At 37.5% G+C, this 12,865-nt stretch overlaps 1 non-coding gene across 1 annotated transcript; it reads right to left on the bottom strand.

Annotated features, from left to right (window-relative positions):
• Window positions 1-1,805: 1,805 nt before the first annotated feature.
• On the bottom strand, window positions 1,806-1,878 carry TRNAG-UCC (transfer RNA glycine (anticodon UCC)). The gene has a single exon. It is a non-coding gene; the product is annotated as a tRNA-Gly (tRNA).
• Between the last annotated feature and the right edge of the window lie 10,987 nt (window positions 1,879-12,865).

Genomic DNA, 12,865 nt, shown 5'->3' with positions numbered 1-12,865 from the left:
AGAAATTCAAGCCTAGGGTTTTAAACAAAATCTTGGTTCATAGTATTTTGTAACTTTTATCTGCTCTTCCCTGTAACAAAGAAAATGCAGGGCAGACAAGCATTGCTTACTGAAACTGCTATGTATATGGTAGGGCTTCTCGGCTGAGAATCATATGCTTAGCGAACACTTATGGAAGTGTAGAGGTTACATATGATATGCCTTTCCAGAATGCAAGCTGCAGTGGACATTGGTTTTGCTTTGCTTTATTTCACTGCCCAGTATTCATTTTTCTTTAAGTTTCATTTCTTTTTATTTATGTTTGTAATTGAGATATAACTGACATATAACATTGTATTAGGTTTGGGTGTACAACGCAACGATTTGCCATATGTATATATTGCACAATAATCACCACAATGTTTAGCTAACATCTATCGCCACACATAATTACACATTATTTTTTTGTGTGATGAGTACTTTTAAGATCTACTCTCTTAGCAACTTTCAAATATACACTACAGTATTGTTAACTATAGTCACCATGCTGTATATTACATCCCCAGGACTTATTTATCTTATTACTGGAATTTTGTATCACTTGACTACCATCACTCATTTCCTGTCCTTTTGTTTTCTTTTTTTAAACAGCTTCCTCACTGCTATCATCTGAAGCCTGATATCTTCTGGCCAAAGACAAATTAGATGCTGAAACCAATTAGATGCTCTATTTTAGAATTTTAATCTTGAGTAGAAGAACAAACAAACCAAAACGCTTAGCTTTCGTCCCTCTTCTGATGAGGTCCTCATTATCTTTGCTCAGCTATGAGACTACTGTGGTTGTTCCTGCTTCCTCACTTTGGGAGCTGACTTGCTTCCTGTGTATGCTGAACCCTTATTCTTTATCCTCTGATACACTTTGAAACCTTCCTCCCTACACCCCAATATCCTTCCAATAAATTCTATATCATTATGCTTCAATCAAAGAGATTTCACTGATATATGACTTATAATTTCATTTTTACAATTTCACATGGAATGTAAATAATCGTAATGCAAGTGACTACGAAATAAGAAGCAAATAACTCAAAAATATTTTATATTTATTGTTAATAACAAAGTGTAATTATCTCACAATTATTGAAACAAACATGAGTCAGAACACTGTGGTTGAAAAATTCTGATAGTCTTAGAAGCTACTGCTTAATGGCAACCTGTTTCTCATTAAGTTTGAGTAGAAATTGTCTCAGATGCTTTACAGGTCTAGGGCTCTGGAAATTTGTTGACAACATAATCATACCATTTGTAGGAAGCTACTGAAGTTGGGGAAAGTCTACTCAGGGGAAGCCTTTTGCTAAGCTGAAGTGGGAATAGAGTAAGGAGGGTAGGGTGTATCTGGGAAAGGCAGGAGCAAGAACCCCAGAGAACCAGATTGAAGTAGGTGGAAACAGAATAATCAGCTTTATTATACCGACTTGGGGATTTCTCCCTTGGTGTATAAGTCATATTACTGGGTTTTCCAAGAATGGGAATGTACATATAGGTAATTCAAAACTATAGCCATTATATAAAAGAACTGCCTCACTGAGAGAGCCTGCTGAGATAGTGTTCATTCTCTATAGGAATGGCTGCACTCCATGCTCACTGATGCCTGGACTGAGGGGAAAGTGATGGGCAACTAACACTGGGGCAGCCAATCTACAGTCTGACTAGCGGCCTATAGAGATGGTCTGTTATGTCTGCCTAAATAAGGAATAATGGTCATCAGCAAGGAGAAGCCCTCTTTTTGCTGTTTTGTTTTCCACATGTGGCATGTGGAATCTTAGTTCCCTGACCAGGGATCGAACCTGTGCCCCCTGCAGTGGAAGTGCAGAGCCCTAACCACTGGACTACCAGGGAATTCCCAAGCCCTCTTTTTTCCTGCAGATATAAATAGGGCAATTTATGAAAAGATGTAAAGAGAATGGTAAAAAGAATGTATTTTTTAGCAGGGGCCATGAAGAGTCAAAGCTCTGGATTAGCTGAAATTAGAAGTAAGTAGAAACCATAAAGTTAAAAAAAAAAAAGACAGGTGAAGTAGACCAGAAGACTTCCATTTCTGGCAACATGCTGGATTAGACAACCTGAAAAACCTTCTGTATCACCTGGAAATACAAAACAACAAATACCAACTTGTATATACTTGTATATCAACTTGTGTATATACAAGCATACACATATGCATACATAAAAGCAATTTCTGGAAGCTAGAACCCAAGGAGAAAATGAAAACCAGAGGGTTAAGAGAGAATTTTTGTAGGAGTTGTCTGGGATATTTGCCAATTTTAGTAGCCAAGGATTGGTTTTTAAACTTTTTTTAAAATTAATTAATTTATTTTTGGCTGCGTTGGGCCTTTGTTGCTGCGTGCGGGCTTTGTCTAGTTGCGGCGAGCGGGGGCCACTCTTCCTTGCGATGCTCGCCATGCTTCTCATTGTGGTGGCTTCTCTTGTTGTGGAGCACGGGCTCTAGGTGCGCGGGCTTCAGTAGTTGTGGCTCACAGGATCTTGAGTGCAGGCTCAGTAGTTGTGGTGTATGGGCTTAGTTGCTCCGTGGCATGTGGGATCTTCCCAGACCAGGGCTCGAACCCGTGTCCCCTGCATTGGCAGGTGGATTCTTAACGACTGTGCCACCAGGGAAGTCCCATGGATTGGCTTTTATATACCCTTGGAAATGGGCTATTAAGCTTTGAGGTACCTTGAGATAGACGTTTTGAGTCCTTTGTCTAAAGTCAGGGCTGCTACTTCAGTGAAACGGTGGACTAGGAACAAACTGCCTGTCAGCACTGGGAAATGACAAGGGCGTTTATCAGAATTGCTCTAGGGTCAGGATGGGAAAAGATTATCCCCTGCTCTGTGATTTTGAGATTTGAATTTATCCTTCTTATAGGGTCTGGAAGCCTCAAACTGTGAAACTACTTTTTTAAAGTAGTAATATCCACTTTAGAGTAATTTTATGATGATTTTATAGTAACAGAAACGTAACACAACTCTAAAGGAAAACATGTTCTTTATTTTTTTTCTGAAGATAAGATCACAATCCAGGTTAAACACACTCAAAGAAACAATCCATTTATGGGGAAAAAGGGGCAGATCACAATAAAAATCAAGATTAGACCAATAAGAAGTTCAGATAATAAAATTTTTAAACAAAGAATCTACTTTTTTTAAAAAAAAAAAAACAAATATAAAAGGAAGATGTAAAAAGTGAAACAAGAATCAGAGTTTATCCAAAAAGAGTAGGCATATTGTATGGAAATGTCAGGAACTTCAAAGAGTTTTTGTCCTTAAGCAATGCTCTAGAAGTAGCAACAGAGAAGGAAGGGGAAGAGGAGAATGCAAAAGTTGCTTTTGTTATGTTTTGGTAATCACAGTGCAGGAAAATGAACACCCACCACTAGAAAAGCCTTCAAGTCAAGAGAAAGATTTTAGTGTAAAACAAGATTGTCAAGTGAGTGTGTTTTGGAGAAAGCAATGTAGAATTTATTTTAATGGGAAAATGTTTTCCAAAGGCATATGAGAAGAATTAAGAGGAAGGTTAATAGAAGAAATAATACTTGGAAATGTAAGCCTGTGGTCATACAGAAATAATAGTACTTGAGTGAATTTAGTTGACCAGAGGGATTTGCATTCCATTGGCGCTCAGAATGACCAGTTGTCCTTTGTATTTGAAATGACATGCTTACATCTGAAGTTTCAAGTGATGTACCTAGTTAATTGTTATATTTTCTACTTTCCACATTTCCACAGGTCGCTGTGTTACTAAACTTCTTGTCACTACATAATAAGGCTCTTCTTTCCTCCAGTTTCCAATAACATTCTCCTTACTTTTCTTTCAACCTTCACTGGCAATCACCTCAAAGGCCATTTGGCTTCTGCTAACAATATCTTTACAGGCTCTTGGACTTTTCCTAATACTCTCCTCAGAGTTCTTTCAGCTTCTGCTCACTGCCCAGGTATAAAGCTTCTCCTACCTTTTAGGTTTTTCTTATGTCAGTACAGCATGCCCAGTTATGAAATCTGTGGAAGAAGTTGTCTACTGCGTGAAATAAATTACCCTAAACTTAACAATTTAAAACAACAAACATTTATCATTCACAGAGTTTTGGTGGGTCAATAAATTGGCAGCATCGTAGCTGAGTGGTTCTGACCTTGGGGCTCTTATGAGTCAATACTTCAGTGAGATTAAAGGATTTGATTCCAAGATGGCTCACTACTGTGGCTGGAAAGTTGGGGCTAGCTGTTGTCATATGTATGTCTCTGTAAGCCTTCTTCAGTTCTCTTACAACATAGCACCTGACTCTCCCAGACTGAGTGATCCAAGAGAGCAAATATAGAAGTGAAACCGAATGGGGCCCTATGGAGCTCTGAGGCATGGAGGCCTTTTTGTTTCCCAATTCTTTTCGGCAAGACTCCAGCCTCCATGACCTTCCCTGAGTTCCAAAGGGCAGATTCAAACAGTTGCAAATCAAGGAAGGAGCAGCCAGGAAACCACCTGAGGCAAGATTAAAGGGACCAGAGACGCTCATCAAGATTAGGAGACGACCTGAGACCCTGCACACACCTTAATCTTGTCAGCAATCCCACTCTTTTGAAACTCTGCAGAAGAAAGAAGAATGCAGGACTTACTTCCTTGATCCTTATGGCATACCCCTGACCATGAGCCCTGACTATAAGGCCTCTCCCTATTCCTCAGGGAGGGGGGCACAGTTCTTGAGGTGCTAGCTTGCTAAGTTCCCCTCTTTCCCTGGAAAAGAATAAAGCTACCCATTCTTTCTCCTCCAAAACTCTGTCTCTGTATCTCATTTCAACATTGGTATACAATGAGCCAAGATTTTGGCAGCAGAAGCTGCGGTGTCTTCTATGAACTAGCCTTGGAAGTCATGCTCTGCCATTTCCACATTATGCTTCTGGCTACACAGGTCAGCCCTGTTCAATGTGGGAAAACACTATACAGGGACAGAAGTACTTGGAGTGGGAATCACTAGGGTCTACCTTGGAGGCTACTACAATAATTTAAACTCTATTGTGTACTCTCATTTTACTGGTCTTTGTCAACTCAAGGTTTTCACTTCCTTTTCTTTTTGTGAAACTACAAGTATTCTCTATGTTGAAATCACCAATATTTGAATGTTTAAGACCAACTACCCATTTAAGTTCCAGTGTTATCACATCTATATAGCCTCCCTTTTTGGGAGAGGGAAGATCTGGTTTTCACCTGTTATCATCTACTGATAAATATATTTTTGTCTTACTTATCCTTAATTATTGTGATTTTCTCCATAACCACATAGTCCAAGTGGTTCTCAGTCCCATCTGATGAGGGTCCTTGTTGGCAGTACTGCTGAGCCCTCCTTATCTCAGCTCAGGGCTTCTTTAATCTCACCTGCTCTCTCTGAGCTCCTTCCATATTCTTGAGAGACACAGAAAGGTGTCTCTCATTATAGGTATGTTGGATGCAGGGGAAGAAATATGAGGCTGACCACCTATCCTGCTATATCAGTTGAGGTACTGGCAGCAAACAGCTGGTACCCTGACAATTCTAATTTGAAGAGATTATTAAAGGAGCTATTTCTAAAGATGTGGGCAAATTTAGGGAAAGCAATGACGGTTATACAGGAACCCAAGGCTAAAAAACAGTGGCGGTGGAAGCTATTATCACCCCCAGACCTGAGAGGCAAGGAGAGAGTAACATTATGGGAGCTTGGGGAAGATCTCATGACCACATCACAGAATATGTGCTTTTTGTGTAGAGACACAGTCAATCCACGGAGGGAGAGCCTGGGGAATAAGTACCCAATGTCACTCTAGTCTTTCCCTCCTGTTAGTGTCCTCTATTAGTTCAAACCAAGCAGGAGCCAATGGACAAGCATACATTGATTCAGTCCATTCTGCTCAGGACCAGTCTCCTGAAACACAGAGCCAGGTGGAGAAGGGCAGAAAGTAGATCTGGAGGGGCAAATGGACAATATTCAGTGCACCAGGTTACACCTAGGAAATGAAAGACAGTCCTCTATACCTATGGTTTCAAAGTGTGTTCCCTGAACAGCAGCAGCGATATCACCAGGGACTTATTAGAAATGCAAATTCTCAGGCTCCACCCTAGACCTATCGGATCAGAATCAATCATTGGGGGTGGACCCAGCAATCTGTGGTGATCTGATGCAAGCTAAACTATGATACCATCATCCCATATTCTCAAACATACAAAATCTGTCTGAGGTTTTTAGTTTTATCTCCCCCACCAGTTCGTCAGCCTTGCCTCTTCTGTGGTCCTGGTCCCAGGGCTGGGGACAGGGTGCACTATTCCTGCTGGGGACACTCATCAGTCCAGACTCCCTGGCTTCCTCTTCAACTCTCATACTCCCCTTTTCAGTCCAAAGATCCTCCAAATGGATTACTTATGCACTCACTTTATTACCTAGGTCATTCGGGGCCTTGCCTTTTGATTCTCAAATGTTTTGAGTCTCAAAGCCTTTTTCTTGCACTTTTGTCTGCTAGAAGTTACAAAAATTTAACATTTTTAATAAGGACCAAACTCTGATCTGAGTCAGGCAGCTGGAATGAGGGCTCAAAAAAAGTTTCAGGGGTTAGTGATAGAAAGAGGGGTCTTTTAGAAGTCTTACTGTATGATCTTTTCCTGGAGGGAAAAATAGCTTTAGCTATTTCTTAAAGAGAGTTGAAAGTCACAAATTAAGAGAAATAGCTGGACCGAAAAGCACAATATTAAATAATCAAATATGATGTTACACTATAATCGCAGAGGTGTCCAATTGTCTCTCGAATGGAGCTTGAGACAGATATTTGGTTCCTAATTCAAGAAGTTCCTCTCATCTACTTTGAGGTATATTCACTTTTAAAAGTAAAAGAAATTTTAATTTTCTTATTTCAAAAGTAATATATATATATTGTATCTAGTAAAAGATGGAATAAAAGGCACATTGATTCCATTTGCCTGATTAAAACATACTAATATAAATCAAAGTTAAGCTCTGTACCCTTCCTCTATTTTCAATGAAACCAGAAGAGAGCCACTACCTTAAAATACAGTCTCCAAAAAATATCTGCTCAAGACAATGATTCTGAAATTAATTTAAAAAAAAAAAAGACATCCAAAATCTTTTACTCATATCTCTCGCCAGGTCTCAAGGAAGGGATAGATTTCTATGAGAGAGGAAACTCTGAGCTGCTGGGACTTAATGAATTATTCTTTCATTAGAACAGCAAGAAGGGGTGAGGGAGGATGACAGAAAACCAGCTTGGAAGAAATCTTCCTGTTACTGGGAATGACATCCATTCATTTACCTATAACATAAAGAAAATAAGAGGGTCCAAAAGAGTGCACACCTCACAGTGGTGTTGTGAGGATTAGATGAGTTAACACAGGTAAAGTGCTTGGCTTGATGGATGTGGTAGTAGGAACTCAGTTGATATTAGCTGTAACCACAGTTCATTGTGATGAAGAGTACGGACTTTGAAGCTAGGTTGTGTGGGTTCAAATCCGAGCTCTGCTGCTTGTTAGGTGTATGAATTTAGGCAAATTACTTAATCTCCTTGTATGTGAGTTTCCTCAGTGGGGATCACAGTAGTACCTACCCTATAGGTTTATTGGGAAAGTTAAAAGATGCAGAAGGATAGTTTATGTGTTAGGTATTTTTACTTATTAAAATCAAATAATGCATATTGTTGGACTTTTTGATGTTTCTGACATTGACCATTATAACTGCTATGATGGATATCTTTATAAGTAAATCCTTGGACCTCCATTCCCTGAGTAGAATTACCCAGTTGAAGATATGTGCGATTTAAGGGCTATCGCTTGTTACTAAAATATTCCAATAAGAATTTACTCTCTCATCAACAATGTATAGGCATCCATTTCCTTGTATTCTGACTTTTACCAAGTTAAAAGTTTTAAAAATATTTGCCAATTTGTAGGTGGAAAATGTGAATCCTGTAGAAAACTCACCCTCCCCTCCACTGGCTAACTGATTTCTAAAGTTCTCAGGGAAGCAAAATCTTAGATAATTTGAGCATTCTATGTTCCTGCATTCTCAGCTCCCTAAACCTTTTGAACCTAAATTATTCCCAAGTCTGCCATTTTTAAAGCAATGTAGTTTTAGCCAAGACATCTTGAAGACTTGGAAAGAGATGTCTGTTCTAAGAGGAGCCAATAGACATTTATTTCTCATTATTTTCAGGTAATGAAGAAAAGTTGAATTTTCGGGCCCAAATCTAGAAGCCATAATTCAAATCTATAAACTTCTTTGATTAGTTTTTTTGCAAGAAATGATATAACACTCTTCTTTCCCTACAGAAAAAAAAATTTTTTTAACATCTTTATTGGAGTAAGAAAATTTTTTTAAAAGTACAAAAGTCTTCAGTAGTTTGGTTTTATTCCTTTTAGATAAGCAGCCAAAAAGTTCAGAAGCCCAATCCAAAATTATTCTTAGTTTTCTTTGCCAAAAGATCAGATTAAATATCGCATAAGAATAGGCTTTCTTGGAAGATTTCTGGTTCAGGACTTCCTGGCTTTGGCATGAAACGAGGACACCACAATATTACCAGTAGTTGACTTAGATTGGAGTTAAGCGGTACCTAGAAGCCTAGAATCGAAACACGATTTGCATCTTCTATCTGAATAACTCATAAGGCTTTTTTTTTTTAAATCTATATCTATACCAGTATCAGATTTAAATAACATCTTGCTACCTAGAGATCTTAATTTAATAGTAACGAAAAACATTTAACAGCTTGAATGTACTTGTTTGGCTAAATGCTGTTTTTCAAGAAACAATCGCTGTGCTTAAGTAGAATACATACCCTTTAACCGCTTGATCATTACATTTCTTTTTTCATGCTTCTGTGTGGTATAATTTTTGCACTTTAAATAGTACACTATTAAGACATGTGGAGGCTATTTTTAACTGTATCATACCTATGGGTATTTGGTTTTTAAACATAATATGGTCTCTTAAAGAGTCTGGTATTGAAAAAACAAATTTAGAATAAAATTACTCTCTTAACCATATCCCTGAAATGGCTTGAATTCTAGCTGTGGATAAATCCTAGTTCCTTTCGAGGTTACCTCTCCCCCTTAGACCAGCTATTCCCAGCAATTAGACTGCCAGTGCACTCTTGCTGAACCTTCCTGCATTGATTTACAGGGTTTAGAATTAAGGAATTTTTCATGAAGGATGATTGCTGAGTGTTCCCTAAAGCCTCCAAGTGTTACAAAGACTAAGTATTTTAAATTTAGTGTTTATAAATTTTAATCAATACCAGATATTTAGATTTCTTTTTTCTATACTTTACATCAATTGTTTTCTAATTACTTACTTTAGATTTTTTTTTTTCTCTAGATGAAACACACCAGTCTGAAAAGGCTACGTATTGCATGATTCCAACTATATGACATTCTGGAAAAGGCAAAACTATAGAGACAATAAAATGATTGGTGGTTGCTAGGGGTTTAGGGGAAGGGAAAGGCATGAATACGTGAATCAAAGGGAATTTCTAGGGTAGCAAAACTATTCTGTATAATACTGTAATGGTAGATGCATGATATTAGGCATTTGAAAAAAATCCCATCGAACTTTACAGCTCAAAGAGTGAACATTTATGTATGAAAATTTAAAAAAATTATTTAGGAGTTTGGGAGATCCAGGAAGGAATGCAGACTGGAAAAGAGAATATCTGTATTACAAATGTATGACACAACCTCACTGAAGGGAAAGGGGGGTAAAAGATGCTGACCTAAATAACTTTGGAAATGAGTAGTCTCTAAGACTAAAGGTGAAAGGCAATGCACATAAGTACTATAATCTAGTTGATAAAGTTGCTTTTTATGGAGTTACAGGTAAACTATTCTGATACTGATATATGTATACTGGAATTGAAAAATTAAGTAAATGGATGGCAGATGGTGGGAATGAGATTTTTTCTTGTTGGAGTGGAATCTACAGATAAACTAGAAGAGGCTAAAGTGATCCATGTGGGAATAGCTTAGAATTGGAGACAAACAGTATGAACTGATGTTTAGCTTTATATAGATATGGATGATTACATATAGAAATATTTATAGATATTTGTATATACAGGGGTTAGTATATATACATGTGTTTCTTTGCTCTGTGAGGTGAGAGGGCCTAGAAGCAATATCCCAGTAGCAAAGAGCATATCCAGTGCCCAGATCTTGGTTTCTAATACCATTCTCCAATGAAAAGAACTAGAGCTCCTTGGAGAAATGGTTGATTCTACAGCTGGGGAAGGCAATATGCAAGATAAGCCTAGAGAATCTTGTGGTGCCAAAAAGGAATGAACTACTCACAGTAAACAAAAACAAAAAATAAACGAAAACAAGCACTAATGGAGGTATGTCTAAGAAGTACAGGAGTTAAATAAAAATGCTTCCAATGGCCAAAGTGGGACAATATGAGTAATAAAATTAATAAAACAGTATTGGTTATAACCCAAAGTATACAGTAAATATCCATGAGTCTGTACTTTTACAAATAAATGATTGAATAAATTAATAACTGTGGAGAAGTGACAAATCTCCTGTGTAGAAGAATTCCAAATAATTTATGTAGATACTCTGCCCTCAAGGAGGGGAGCATAACCCTCCGCTTTTTAAGTGTGGTTTGTGCATAGTGACTTCCTTTCAAAGAGCACAGTATAAAAGGGGGGAGGGGCAGTGTAACTTTACAGTGGAGGAACCTGACAAATGCTACTTCAGCCAGGTGATGAAGGTCAACATCAACAGTCAGAAATCATGTTGATAGTATTTACCTTTGACATGATGTGATGAAAATGACACTTAACCTTTGTGATCTTCCTCCCCCAAATACAAAACCCCAGTCTTATCATGAGAGAATATCAAACAAATTCCCAAGAGGGACATCCTGCGAATACCTGACCAGTCCTCCCCAAAACTGTCAAGGTCATCAAAAACAAGGAGAGTCTGAGAAACTGTCATAGTTAAAGAGACGTGGCAATTAAACGTCATGTGACATCCCGGATGGGATCCTGGAACAGAAAAAGAACATTAGATAAAGCTAAAGAAATCTGAATAAATTATGTACTTTATGTAATATTAATGTATCAATATTGGGTCATTAATAGCAACAAATATACCATACTAATATACACAAAGGGAAACTGGGTGTGGGATTATAGGAACTCTGTACTATCTTCCGATTTCTTTGTAAGTCTAAAACTATTCTAATAAAATAATGTCCATTTAAAGAAAATTGTTCAAGTAGCACACGCTTTGATTAAAAAATACATTGAAGCAATTGAGATGTATGTGAAGTATAAAATGAAAACTCCTTAGCCCCCTTTTCAGTTTTAATCTCTAGGGATAACAATATTAACAATTTGGTTAGTATCTTATCTACTTTTCTAAAAATCTTCTGGTCGTATATAATGTAAATGTGCGTGTGTGTAGGTATGTGTTGGCTTTTCTTATAGAAGTGGAATTGTATTAGGACATATTTTGTAATTTGCTGATTTTATTTGACAACATAATATGGACATTGTTCTATGAGGTATATGAATACCTATTTCCCTCTTTTAATGCCAGTATGATATTATATGTTATGGACGTACTATGTATATGTACAAAATATGTCTAATTTTTGGCTGATAGAACTAATGATGCAGTGCACACCTTAAGGATACATTCTTCCCTATATCTGCCACATCAATCTCTTTCTTAGAAGAAAAGCTTAAAGAATATAAAAATTCTCTCATTTCTTTGCACTATGATTTTGGGTTTAGGTCTTGATTAGGGGGATTACAGAAATAGTTTTAATATATTATTTTCTATTTTTCAATACTTTTCATTTTCATGTTAGGATGTTTAATCCATCTGGAAAGTATTCTTTGCAATTTATTGTTCTCCTAAATGGAGATTTTTTTAAATAACATCATTTATTGAATAGCCCATTATCCCCTGAGATTTGCAATGCTACCTTTTAAAACATACTAAACCCTTATATAAGCATGGAATTGCCTACTGTTGTCATTTTATCCAATTATTCGTCTATTCCTTTATCATCAGAGTTTTAATTAATGTAGCTTTTTTTTTTTTTTTTTTTTTTTTTTTTTTGTGGTATGCGGGCCTCCCTCCGTTGCGGCCTCTCCCGTTGCGGAGCACAGGCTCCGGACGCGCAGGCTCAGCGGCCATGGCTCACGGGCCCAGCCGCTCCGCGGCATGTGGGATCCTCCCAGACCGGGGCGCGAACCCGGTTCCCCTGCACCGGCAGGCGGACGCGCAACCACTGCGCCACCAGGGAAGCCCTTAATGTAGCTTTATAGTGTGTTTTTATAGCTGGTAAGGATGATTTTCTCCTTATTATTTCCCCTTTTATAAAATTTCTTCCTTATTACTTTGCAAGAAAACATTAAGGATTAAGTGAAGAAGTTAATTTCCATGTTTCATCTCTCTCCTCTTTCCCTTTCCGCCTCCTGTTCCTCTTCCTTCTCTGGCTCTTCCATCTTCACTTTCTTGTCTTCATTTTTGTTGATAAGTTTTGCCTAGAAGTTTTTGTTGGGTTGTTTGCTTTGTTTTAATTTTTGTGGCTGGCATTTTAAACAGGATCTTTTTGTAAACACTTTTTTTTTGTCAAATTGACTATTGTTATGAAACATTTTCAAAAGCTATTTATTTAATATTTATAATTTAACTGACTACTACTATACTATATTTTAACTGACTACTACTATACTATAATTTAACTACTACTACTTACTGAAAGCTATTTTATTAGTTCTAGTTTTGTTGTCTTAGTCTTGGTTGTTCTATTTGGAAAATGATACCCAATTCAAATAAGGAAGAAAATTAACT

Source organism: Physeter macrocephalus, chromosome 10, assembly GCF_002837175.3.
Source record: "Physeter macrocephalus isolate SW-GA chromosome 10, ASM283717v5, whole genome shotgun sequence".
Lineage (NCBI taxonomy): Eukaryota > Metazoa > Chordata > Mammalia > Artiodactyla > Physeteridae > Physeter > Physeter macrocephalus.
This window is presented reverse-complemented; position numbering and strand designations above follow the sequence as displayed.